This window comes from Ctenocephalides felis, unplaced genomic scaffold (genome assembly GCF_003426905.1).
Source record: "Ctenocephalides felis isolate EL2017-DRISC unplaced genomic scaffold, ASM342690v1 CF-g0.4_SCAFFOLD_01604, whole genome shotgun sequence".
NCBI lineage: Eukaryota > Metazoa > Arthropoda > Insecta > Siphonaptera > Pulicidae > Ctenocephalides > Ctenocephalides felis.
Window position 1 is genome coordinate 7159723 of NW_020537758.1, and position 12761 is coordinate 7172483.

The 12761-nt window shown below is 28.7% G+C and overlaps 1 pseudogene; it reads left to right on the top strand.

The window, feature by feature from the left end:
• Positions 1-1579: 1579 nt before the first annotated feature.
• Positions 1580-7444, top strand: LOC113373280 (annotated as a pseudogene).
• Positions 7445-12761: the final 5317 nt, after the last annotated feature.

Below are 12761 nucleotides of genomic sequence, written 5' to 3' on the forward strand. Positions count from 1 at the left end.
TAAAATGAACAATTCCACAGTACAAAACGATTTACCTGACACAGAAACTCTTCTGGTGTGATATGTTTGAAAGAATTGTATTAAAGAATTGTATGTTCCTTGGAAAAAACTTTTTTATAAATCTGGACTCCGACTTGTAAACAATTTTAATACAACGACTAGTACTATTTTACCAAAACAAAAACCCCTTTTTAATATCGAACGACTTAAAAATCTCGTCTATCAAATTAATTGTCTAGACTGTAATTTAATTTACATAGGAGAAACAAGCCAGAACTTAATGAAACGTTTGCAACAACATAAAAACAATTAAAAAAATCCGAAGCAATTTAAAACTATGATAGCAGAGCATATTTATACTTTAAAACACAATATGGACTTTTCTAACCCGACTGTACTACAATTCGAACAAAATTTACGACGAAGATTAACTGACGTTTAAATACTAAAATTTTTAGTATTAGTTAGATTTTTAGTATTTAGTGAGCTATAAGAGTGTACACCCTTAATTTTTTCTTTGACGAAATTTTTTGTTTATATTTTTACAACGTGTCATTAAAAAACACATACAACCCAAAATTTTTACTTTTTTATCACCAACCCCTATTTTTTTTATAGCAATTCAATCATTTTTTATCCCGCGTTCAGTCATTGAATATTTTTGACATAATTTTAGTTCAGATTTTTGAGCTTGAAGAAAAAGCTTAAATTTTATTTAAAATACAATTTATTATTATTAAGGGTTGTCCAATCCTAATATTTTTTTTAATTTTGGGGGTCAATTATTTTTTTTTTTTGTTAATGCGGAATTGACAAAATATATACAACTCTTTTTACTTCAAAATACTATTTATTTTTGTCAGGGTGGTTTACACTCAATATTTTCTTTTAAAATGTTATAAATGTTTAAAATGTTTTTTTTTAAATGTTATGTTATTTATAATGTATATAAATGTTATACACATAGAAAATTCGGGACATTTGTTTGGTTTTTGTCAAATAACTCACAAATATCATATGAAAGCACCCTTTTTTAGTTAGGTAGGGTGAAACTAGATAAAATTTACTACGATTATAGTTATATACACCCCGATATAAAAGTTTTGAATAAAACGACTTTGAATTCGATCTTTTATTATTCTTTAGCATTAAATAGAAAATTAGGGACAATTTTTTGGTTTTTGTCAAATAACTCACAAACATTATATGAAAGCACCCTTTTTTGGTTAGATAAGGAGAAACTAGATAAAATTTAATACTATGCACCCCGATATAAAAATTTGGAATAAAACGACTTTGAATTTAATATTTCATTATTTTTTGGCAATAAATATAAAATTCGGGACATTTTTTTGGATTTTGTCAAATAACTCACAAATATCATATGAAAGCACCGCTTTTCAATTGGATAGCGAGAAACTAGATAAAATTTACTACGATTCCATGCCAACAGTTATATGCATCCGATATAAAAATTTGAATAAAACGATTTTGAATTCGATCTTTCGTTATTCTTTGGAAATAAATAGAAAATTCGGGACATTTTTTAGATTTTTGTCAAATAACTCACAAATATCATATGAAAGCACCCCTTTTCGGTTAGATAGGGAGAAACTAGATAAAATTTACTACATTATTTTGGAAGCAGTTATATAGAGTCCGGGTACTTTGCAATACGATTTATTTTATCAAGAATTGTCCACGGTTAATTTTTTAAATTTTGGAATCAATTTTCTTGTAGAAGTATTTTTTATGGTAAAATAATGTTTACCGGGCCAGCTAGTATATATATATATATATATATATATAATACTTCGATTATTTTTTAACTTTTAGAATACGATGATGGTGATAAGGATGACTATGCAGGAAATGAGAGCGACAATCCTGATGAAGGGTAAGTTTTACTACTAGGATTTGCTTCAGGAAGTTATTAAAGTTATAATAATTTTTAATATTTTTTATTATTTTAAAGGAATAATGATTCCGGGGATCCTTCTTCAACGTCTGGTAAGAAAAAGAAAAGACGAAAGGAAAAGTATAATCAAAACGCGACATTTATGGAAGGTGTTCCTGGTGTTTATCTCATACGAGATGAAAACGAAGCAGCTGTATTACAACAGAAAGTACAGGTAAAAATTACATACACACTTGTTTATATATACCCAGGGCCGGTCCTGGGGTCCTTAGCGCCCGCATGTAACTTTTTTTCTAGCGCCCCTCTCCCTATTAATTTTCACCGTTTTAACAGTTTATTATTAAAATTATATAAATACTCACATATTTTTAAAAAATAATTTTTAATTATTCTGGATTTAGTACACAAAAAATTAGATATAATCTATAAGGGTATAAAATATATTGATTTTAAATTTATTTATTAATATCGATATCAATAAATAAAACAGTCCCTGTCATAATTTCACATTTTAGTAATATTCAATATGTAGTAAATTGGTTAAGGATGTAAGTTCGACTACCATAGCAAAAGAATTAATATTTTTGTTAGATTAAAGTTATAGAATTTAAGAAATGCATTTCAGAAATAGTATTTATTATTTTGATATAAAGATCTTGATATCAAAATAATAAATACTATTTCTGAAATGCATTTCTTAAATTCTATAACTTAAATTTAACAAAAATATTAAGTGAAATAAATAAATTAATTTTTAATTATTCTGGATTTAGTGCACAAAAAATTAGATATAATCTAAAAGCGTATAAAATATATTGATTTTAAATTTATGTAGAAAATCGAGGCGATTCGGGGGTTGATTATAATCAAGTATTTTGAAATTTTCAATTATTTTTAACGTATTTGCAATATTAATATTTAAAAAAAACTAGCATTTCATTTCAAACATAACACTCGTATTTCATTCTGGATTTTTTAAATTTTAATTTAATTTAATGTTTCAACATTTACAATATCCAAAATTGCGTCGTAAACTTCTCCTTATTGATATCGTAAGAGCCGTCATATTCAGAGTATCAGCTTGTTGTTTTCAAGTTAAATTTTAACGTATTTTAGAAGTATTGTTCAAAAATCAGTAAAAAAATGCAAAGAAATTACACATTTCTTGAACAATTTGTTCCACGCATTTCTTCAACATTCAACAGTTCAACAGATGCGAACATTTGCAACAAAAGCAAAAGTTACAATTCAATTTCTCGGAGTAAATAAGTCATTTTCTAAGCACTGATTCCCCATTTTTTATAATTGTTTATATTTTTGTAACAAGTTCCGATTCAACTAAATCAGCTCGCAATTTTTCGTCAATAATGCCCAACAATAAATTTAATCTCCGCAGGTTTGCGATTAGGGATTGAACACTAGATAATTTCTTTTTCGATTCCACGGAACTTCAAACAAAGAAAAAAATTGAATAAGTAGATTAAGCAATAAATTTATTAAGTATTCAAGATTTAAATAATTCTAGATTTTATAAAAAAGTATAAATATTATGCGCGAAATTAAACTTATAATAGTTTAATTCCGCCCCCTAAGGCTTGCGCCCGCATTTTTTGCATGCATCGCATGCAAGGCAGGACCGGCCCTGTATATACCCATATAAAATTATATCAGTTGTGATATATTATTTTTACAGGCTTTGTGTAATTGGCAGAATAAAGGTTTTCCAGGGTCGCAACCCGTTTCAATGGACAACGAAAATATAAAAAAATTGGAAATCAAACCTTATCGGGTATCGTGGAAAGCCGACGGTACCAGGTAAATAATAATAATTATTTATATCTTATTATTTTATATTAACACTATTATTTTTCCTAGGTACATGATGCTGATTGACAAACGGACGAATATATTTCTTTGACAGAGACAATTCTGTTTTTAAAGTTGAGTCAATGTACTTTCCACACAAAATGAATATACATACACATTTAGTCGATACGTTACTTGATGGGGTTAGTGTAATTATAATATATAATTTAGTTGAATAAATTGATTACTGTTATTGTAATAAATTATAATTTTATTGTTGTAGGAAATGGTTATGGACAAAGTTGAAGGCCAAAATATACCACGGTATTTGGTTTATGATATATTTTTCTCAAGGACGAGATGTGTCACAGGAACCTTTTTATCCAAACCGACTGAAGTATGTTGAGGCTGAAATTGTTGCACCCAGGTAAAAAAAATATTTATATATATATATAATATATATATATATATATATATATATTCAATAGATAAGTCCTGGATTTTTTCAATATATTGATTGTTTCTTTTCCGAACACGGAACGTACCTAGTTCCGAAACGTCGTTATTAAACATCTTCAAAAAACAAATTGTTTTTTATTATTGGATTTACTATTCGGAAAAGAAACAATCATTATATATATATATATATATATATATATATTAATCCTGGATTTCTCAATAATTTATTTATACTTCTTTAAAAATGAAAGATTTTTTATTTACGTCGTTTCGAAACTAAACATACTCCATCATCGGTTTTTTGTGCTAAAAACAAAATATGTTTTGTAACTACATTATTGATTGATTTAATAAATAAACTAGTGGTGTTATGGCATCGTGCCTTAAGGCAAATTGCTAGAACATCCCGTACCGTAACGAAATACTCGAAGAATAAAATTTAGTATAGAAAAAAATTGCAAAAAAAAATTTTTTACCAAAAGCAATCATTTCGTCAACACAAGCAGATTTTTTTTTGAATTATTAAAATCGGATGCTTATTACTCTCAAAAACTGCCACTTCTTGCACATTTTTCTCTGTATCTCCGAAACGGCTGAACCTGTCTTGCCAAAAACTAATCACCACTTCTCACCATCAATACGAATTGAATGTTTTTTGAATCATTCAAATCAGGCGCACCGTTCTCTTAAAACTTGATTTTAATTTTCTGCACTTGTTGCTCCGTATCTCCGAAACGGCTGGACTTGTCTTTACCAAAAACTAATCAACATATCTACCTATCATTAGGAATCGAATGTTTTTTGAACCATTTAAATCGGTTGATCCGTGCGCCTGAAAACGTGGACGAAAAATTGTATCCACACATACACATATATAATTTTTTCTAAAGTATGCCAAAATGTTCAGAACCTTCTGAAACGTGAAGATATGCAAAAATTATTAATTTTAGATTTGTGGAGGATTACAATAACTTACCCTATATTATGTCATGAATATTTTTTCAGTATATGTTTAAGTACGACGTTTTCGGAACTCGATATGTTCCATCACCAAAATGTTCAGAAACTTCTGAAACGTGGAAATATGCAAATTTTTTTATTTAGATTTGTAGACGATTACAATAACTTACCCTGTATCATGTCATGAACATTTTTTCAGTTTGCGACGTTTCGGAACTTGGTATGTTCCATCTTCAGGTTTTTTCTTGCAAAAACCAAATTTGTTTGTAACTACATTGTTGATTAATTTAGCAAATATAATAAAAGTATTATGACATGACAATTTTTCAGTGGATGTTTATTTACGACGTTTCGGAACTCAATATGTTTCATCATCAGGTTATTTTTGTCGAAGACAAAATTTGTTTAAATAATAAAATATTATAAAATGAACAATTTTTCAGTGAATGTCTAATCACGACGCTTCGGAACTCGATATGTTTCATCACCAGGTTTAAAAGACTTTTTGCTGAAATTTGTAACATTTTGTCAAACAGTGTTGGAAAGATTTTTATGACGATAAAATAATCTATTATTTTTTTTATACTCTAGACATAGGGCAATGAAAGAAGGTAAAATCGAACGCATCAAAGAACCGTTTAGTATCAGAATAAAAGTTTTTGGGACGTCACTCAGGCTGAAATTTATTGGGACCTAAATTTGCAAAAAGTTTGTCTCATGAGCCTGATGGACTGATATTCAACCTTCGTTGGATGTGAGTATTATTTAAAAAAAAAAAATGTTATATATATATATATATATATATATATAATATATATATATTTATATATATATATATATATATTATATATATATATTTATATATATATATATCTATGTATATATATATATTTATATATATCTTGATAGTTTTTCGACGTTGAAACATATTTCAAAGTAACTAGCAGCCCATTCGTCGAAATAAAAAAGGTATAAAGTCTAAAAACTTTTATTTATACGTTTCGACACAAGATGCGTGTCATCATTCAGCAACTACAACAATTTGAAAATTTTATTAACTAATATAAACAACAATAAAAATTAATTATAGCATAGAGAAAACATTATACACACCACAGGACAAAAACACTCAACAAAAATTTATTATTTATATATTATTATGTTATTATTTATATTATCTATATTAATACTATATATTGAAATGAATAAAACAGCCAATGCGTCGAAGTAAACAATTTAATTTATTTTTATACGTTTCGAGACTAGATGTGTCTCATCATTCAGCAGATCAGGAAAAACCCACTTTACTAAAACATTTTACAACACCACAATCACATGACACTACTGTAGGAAAACAAAAATAATTTACGAAAAGACCGAAAAAGGTAGATGTAAAAATGTATAAAATACATAATTATTTGTTTTCAAAGCATAGCAACACGAATCTATATATACATACATATATATATATATATATATATATGTTTAATTTGAGTTTAATAATCGGGCGTAACATGTTACGCCCGATTATTAAACTCAAATTAAACATATATATCAACATCAAATTCAAGACTATTCAAATATATATATATATATATATATATATATATATATATATATATATATATATAAATTGTTTTTATAGCCTTATGTACCTGGAGGTGCAGTGAAGTACTAATGGAAACCCTTGAGCATGAATTCTATAGATTTTAAATTAAAAATTAACACTCTAGGAGGGTTAGGGTAAGTGACCATAAGAGACTTCATAAATTTCATTTTTTTGCAAGTTTTAAATTCATTATCCTTGGTAGAATTCTGCCAAAGAAAACAGGATTTTTATATGTTGGTCAGTGCGACCAGCCGTTTGCAACAATGGATTACACGAAGCAACTAAAAGAACTAGACGGCAAAATTATCGAATGCAAACTTGAAAACAACAAATGGGTATTTATGAGAGAACGGACGGACAAATCGTTTCCCAACAGTTACTCAACAGCCGAAGGTAAATGACTTATACTATAGGGTAAAAATATCATTTACATGTTTGTTTTTATCCTCAGCTGTTTGGCACAGTATTAAAAATCCTGTGACGACTGAAAAATTGTTAAGGTTTATCCAGAATCACAGATTTAGAAACGATCATGATCTGATGCCGCCTCCTGATAAGAAGATGAGGAGGAATTGATGATTTGTTTAGGTCTAGAATTCATATAATAGAATTAAATAAATGTCGACTGCTGATCAAAAGGTTTTTGGTTTTGTGTACGAGATTATAGTATATTGTTTAATTTAGTAAATAAGTTAGTGCGTTATGAGTATGTGACATAAGTTTTTTATTTAATGATGCTATTTAATAAATAATAAAAGGATTTGATTTCTGGAAACTTAGTATTTTTGTAATATATATATATATATATATATATATACATACATCAATTGCAGTAAATAATAAACAAATTCTGTAACGGATTTGAATTTTTAAACCGTTATCGGAAATTCCGCTTTACCAATTTGCACAACCTGTAAATTATAGGTTATGTTAATGTCAAACACAAGTGTCAAATATTAAAAATAATATATAATAATTTTAATAAAAATATAAAAACATGTGCATAAAATACATAAATTGTGTTCAATATATATTATTAATATCAATAAAAAGTGTTAACATTACCTAATTACATATACACACGTTAAAAGTGGATTTATAATAAATAAGCACAAACATAACCTCAAATATTTTGAACTATATATTTATAAATAATTAGTTTGCATTACATTTATTAGTAGTAATAATAAGTTAATAGTAATAATAAGTGTGAACGACACATATGTGCATATACACACATTAAACTTATAGACTTAATACTAAAAATGTCACAACCACAAATGTGTTAAACTATATATTATTATTAACACTAGTATTACATTATATTATTATTCAAACAAATACTCATTCCCATTGTGATAACTATATATATATATATATATATATATATATATATTTGTATACACCACATAAATGTGTCCAGTAATCTCAAGTAACGTAGACCAAGTTAGTTTATTTGCTGCAGTCACATTTTTTGCAAGGTGCCATCCAGTCGAGACTTGTGGCAGCAATGGTTTGCCTTTAACACCTTATTCGATTGCAATTTTGGGCAGGGCTCAAATTCTAAAGACAATATGTCATGAGAATCTCTGTCAGTACTTGGATATTGTTAGAGGAAAACACGGTAAGATAATTGAAATATTATATATAATTGAAATATATATATATATATATAATATATATATATATGGTGTATATATTTATATATATATGTGTATATATTTATATATATATGTATATTTTATTTTAGAAAGGACTATTATTGTTGCCCAGTATTCAGGAAGAACTTTAGCAGAACATTGTGCTTCAGAATTACCAAATATTTCAATCAATTTTTTATACAAAGTTTGCTAAAGGTTAGTTAATGGCATAAAGCATTTACACAGCTTAGGAATAACACACAGAAATTGAGCCCTGAAAATTCTTATCGGAGATAATAATGAAATAAAGCTTTTCAACTATGGCTTGTACTACATGACTTTAAATGGAAAATATGTATCGTTTCCTATGGGTGAGTGAAATTATAATTTATAGTTATATATATATATATATACATATATATATATATATATATATATATATGTATATATGTACATGTATAATTTATATATTGATCAATTTCTTAATACATTTTTTATGTCTAGACATTTCTTTAAACATTTCTCTCTGCAAAGCATTAAACATAATTCCTCAGAAGTTTCTAAATTTTCATCGTGTTCTTCCATTTCCATGGCTTGTTCTTCGATTGTTTCTTCTTCGCCCAAAAACAATTCTGATTTAACAATGCCAACATTGGTTTTTGTATTTGTCGTTGCAGTATTCTTGAAACCATTCGTCCAGGGATTGTTTGTACAGGTTCAGTTTGAGATACTTGCTTCTGGTCTGTGTGGAGACGTTGTAGACATTCTTTGTGCATCTAAAAAAAAAAAAAATAACTAGTGGTGTATGGCATTGTGCTTGGCAATTGCTGGAACTTCCCGTACCGTAATGAAATATTCGAGAAATTTTAAACGTTTAACAAATATATTATTACAAATACTGTAACTTTTATTATTTTTACTATCTTGCTATATCTGAACAAATCAAATGTAATTATAAATCAATTTATCTCTAGAACATTAACAATCGTCATTTCATTTCGAATTCAGTCAATTTTAAAAAAAAAATAGTTGCCTAATTTACCAAAATTAAAAAAGTGCTCCGTATAGTCACAATCTAAACGCATTTGTAAATAATTATGTGCGACATTTTCACTTATAACAAAATAAATTGTAACAAAAAAAAAAAAATTCACTTATACTGTGCTTAGCTTGGCGGCATTTTCACATTTTTCAATAATTTCAACTAAATTGGAAAAGCGCTCCAGTGCATAGACAGTATAAACGCACTTGGGTGAACATTTGTACCAGAGTGGCGCTTAGATGTGCTTAGCCTGGGTAATTTTTGAATTTTTAATCCAAAATTACAAAAATATTTTTTCAAAAAAAATTAGAAACAATTTTTTTTTTCCAAAAGCAAAGAAAGTTTCTTTGAATCATCGGACGCTTAGTTCTCTCAAAACTGCCATTTTTTTAAATTTAGCTCTGTATCTCCGAAACCACTGGGCCTACCTTTGCCAAAAACTAATAACCACTTTCCCCGTCATTATGAACTGAATGTTTTTGGATCATACAAATCAGATGATCCGTTCTCTCAAAAACTCGATTTGTATTTTCGGAACTCTTTGCTCCACATCTCCGTAACGGCTGGACTTGCCATTGCCAAAAACTGATTAGCACAACTCCCTATCAATGCGGATCAAATGTTTTTAAACCATTCAAATCGGTTGATCCGTGCGCCCGAAAACGGGGACAAAAAATGCGGACACATAAACAAAACACACACATACACATCCATTTAGTTTCTGAGGTATGCCAGTAAAATGTTCAGAAACTTTCAAAACGTCGAGAAATGCAAAAATTTTCATTTTAGATAAGGGTTTTCGGGCCCATTACTATAACTACCCTACGGGAAGTTAAAAAAAAATAAATACGAGCGTGCTTCCGTTATTTTTTTAAGCATTTGTGAGTAACTGACCAGTATTTCCTTTTCAATAACTTGAATCGCTTCAGATATTTCATGTTCTTTCTCATTCGGTTCTGAATCTTCATTTATCACACCATCACCAACTAAGTATCGGTTATGTCTTTGCAACTCGGGCATCAAATTTAGCTTGCTCCAGACGGTTCCTGGCTTCTTGCAGAATCTTCACCATATCATTATAATCTGTAATATTCGTTTATATATACAGTAGAATCCGCTTAGTATGACATCGAATGGACGCCGAAATCTCGTCATAGTAACCGGTCGTCATTAAAAGCGTACTGAAGAAAAACTTTTTTAATATGCAAACATGTTACATGTTTCAGTAATTTAAAAGAAAAAAGCCTATACAAACGTTTTAATTAAAAATAAAAATGACACATTAAAATTTAATATAAAATAAAATTGACATAGGGTAGGGCGGGGGCACAACGGTCCAATTTGACTTACGGTAATTATACTGTCTAAACCCAATGAACAACACATAACATACATCAAATAAGCATCTATCGAACTATGTTAGAAAAACTTACATACATACGTACATAATTCCTAATATATAAATATTATATTGTTTACTAATTTTTTTAAACATTTGGTATTGACCAATTTTCCTCACATACGGGGTAAAGTGGAACAACCAGGGGTCGAACAGATGCAATTTCTTTATTAAATTTTAAAGGCAGCATTTATGCTACATTATTGAACCAATGCAAAATATTAATTCTGTGGGTACATTTGTTACAAAGACAACACAGTATATTACATTGATCTGCTATTGGTCAGAAATATTCAACAGAAGAGCCGGAATAACAATTTATTTCAATTAATCTCTTGTAAATTGCTTTTTTTTAAACTTTACTATTTTATTGCTTACACCTTTGCCAAAATAAAGGTTCAGCTGGTCCTTTTTATTGCAGTTATGTGCCGCTTATCTTCTAATAGCAAAGTCATAAGAATAAAGGTGATGGCTGGTTATGAATTTATACATTTCTCGCCCTCTACTATCAATATAATTGCTAAAAAAAAATCTAATTTTATTTGTTTATGAGATATCCGTGGTGGGCCATTAATAATTAGTCTACCCTACCCAAAATCATACAAATGTGTTTTTTTAATGTAAGTAATCAGTAATTTTTGATGATTCCTTGCATAATTAACTTCCCGTAGGGTAAGTTATAGTAATCGCAAAAAAATCGAAAATGAAAATTTTTATATATCTTTACGTTTTGAGAGTTTTCTGAACATTTTGGCATACCTTAGAAAAAATGGATGTAGTGTGTGTGTGTGTGTGTGTGTGTGTGTGTGTGTGTGCGTAGTATGTATGTGTGTGCGGATACAAATTTTCGTCGACGATTTCGGGAACACGGATGAAGCACTTTGAATAATTTAAAAAAGCATTCGATCCGTATTGATAGGGAGAGGACTGCTGATTTGTTTTTGGAGAAGGCAGCGGCTAGCCGTTCCAGAGATACGGGGCAAAAAGTGCCAAAAACGGTAACTCAGTTTTAATAGAACGGAGCGTCCGATTTGAATAATTCAAAAAACATTTTACTTGTATTGACTAAATAAAAACTGTTCAAATTTTTGGAAAAGGCAGGGTCCAACGACTTTGGAGATATGGGGGAACAAAAAGTAAAAAAATGAGCCATTTGGCGGTCAAAAATAAACATTAGACATATGCACATCAAATTATCAGATATTTATAGAGATTTTAACAATAGTATAAATTTTGTTTACATTCCTATGGGTTCCGTACCAATGTTTATCCATTAGACGGCGACGCGGCGCTTACGCGCTTTATATTTGGTCTCCATATGCAGTTAAAGCCCGTACGATTGATTGAAAAAAAGTTCAGATCTTTCAAAATATGTCAAAATAAAGAAAACATGTTTTTTTCAAAAAATAAAAATAAAAAAAAAATTTTTAAAAAGAAATTTTTTTTCAAAAAAAGTAATTTTTTGTCCAATTATAGTATATCTCAAAAATCTTATTTTTTTCGAAGTAAAATTTTTTCAAGAATGTAATCGTTTTAAAAAAATAATAATATTTGGTACGGGAAGTACCAGCAATTTGCCTTAAGCACGATGCCTTAATGCCTTAAGACAGAATTCCACTTACAGCTAGTTTTTATTTGTAAAAAACAGCCCCTGTGCTATTGTGCACAAAGACATTAGCCAATTCCTTTCGCAAACTTGGCCACATCATGTAAAATCATGTCGGTCATTATAATTGGACATATTTTTTTGCAAAAAATGGGTTATTATAAGCGACATGTCAATGTAAGTGAGGTCAATATATCCGACTAGACAGCTGTTTTTTAAGGAATTTTATATGGAAACCAAATTCCTAGTGCGATTACGTCATATTAAGCGGTTGTTAATATATTAGGTTGTCAAATATCTCCCTTCCGCCTTTTTGTATTAT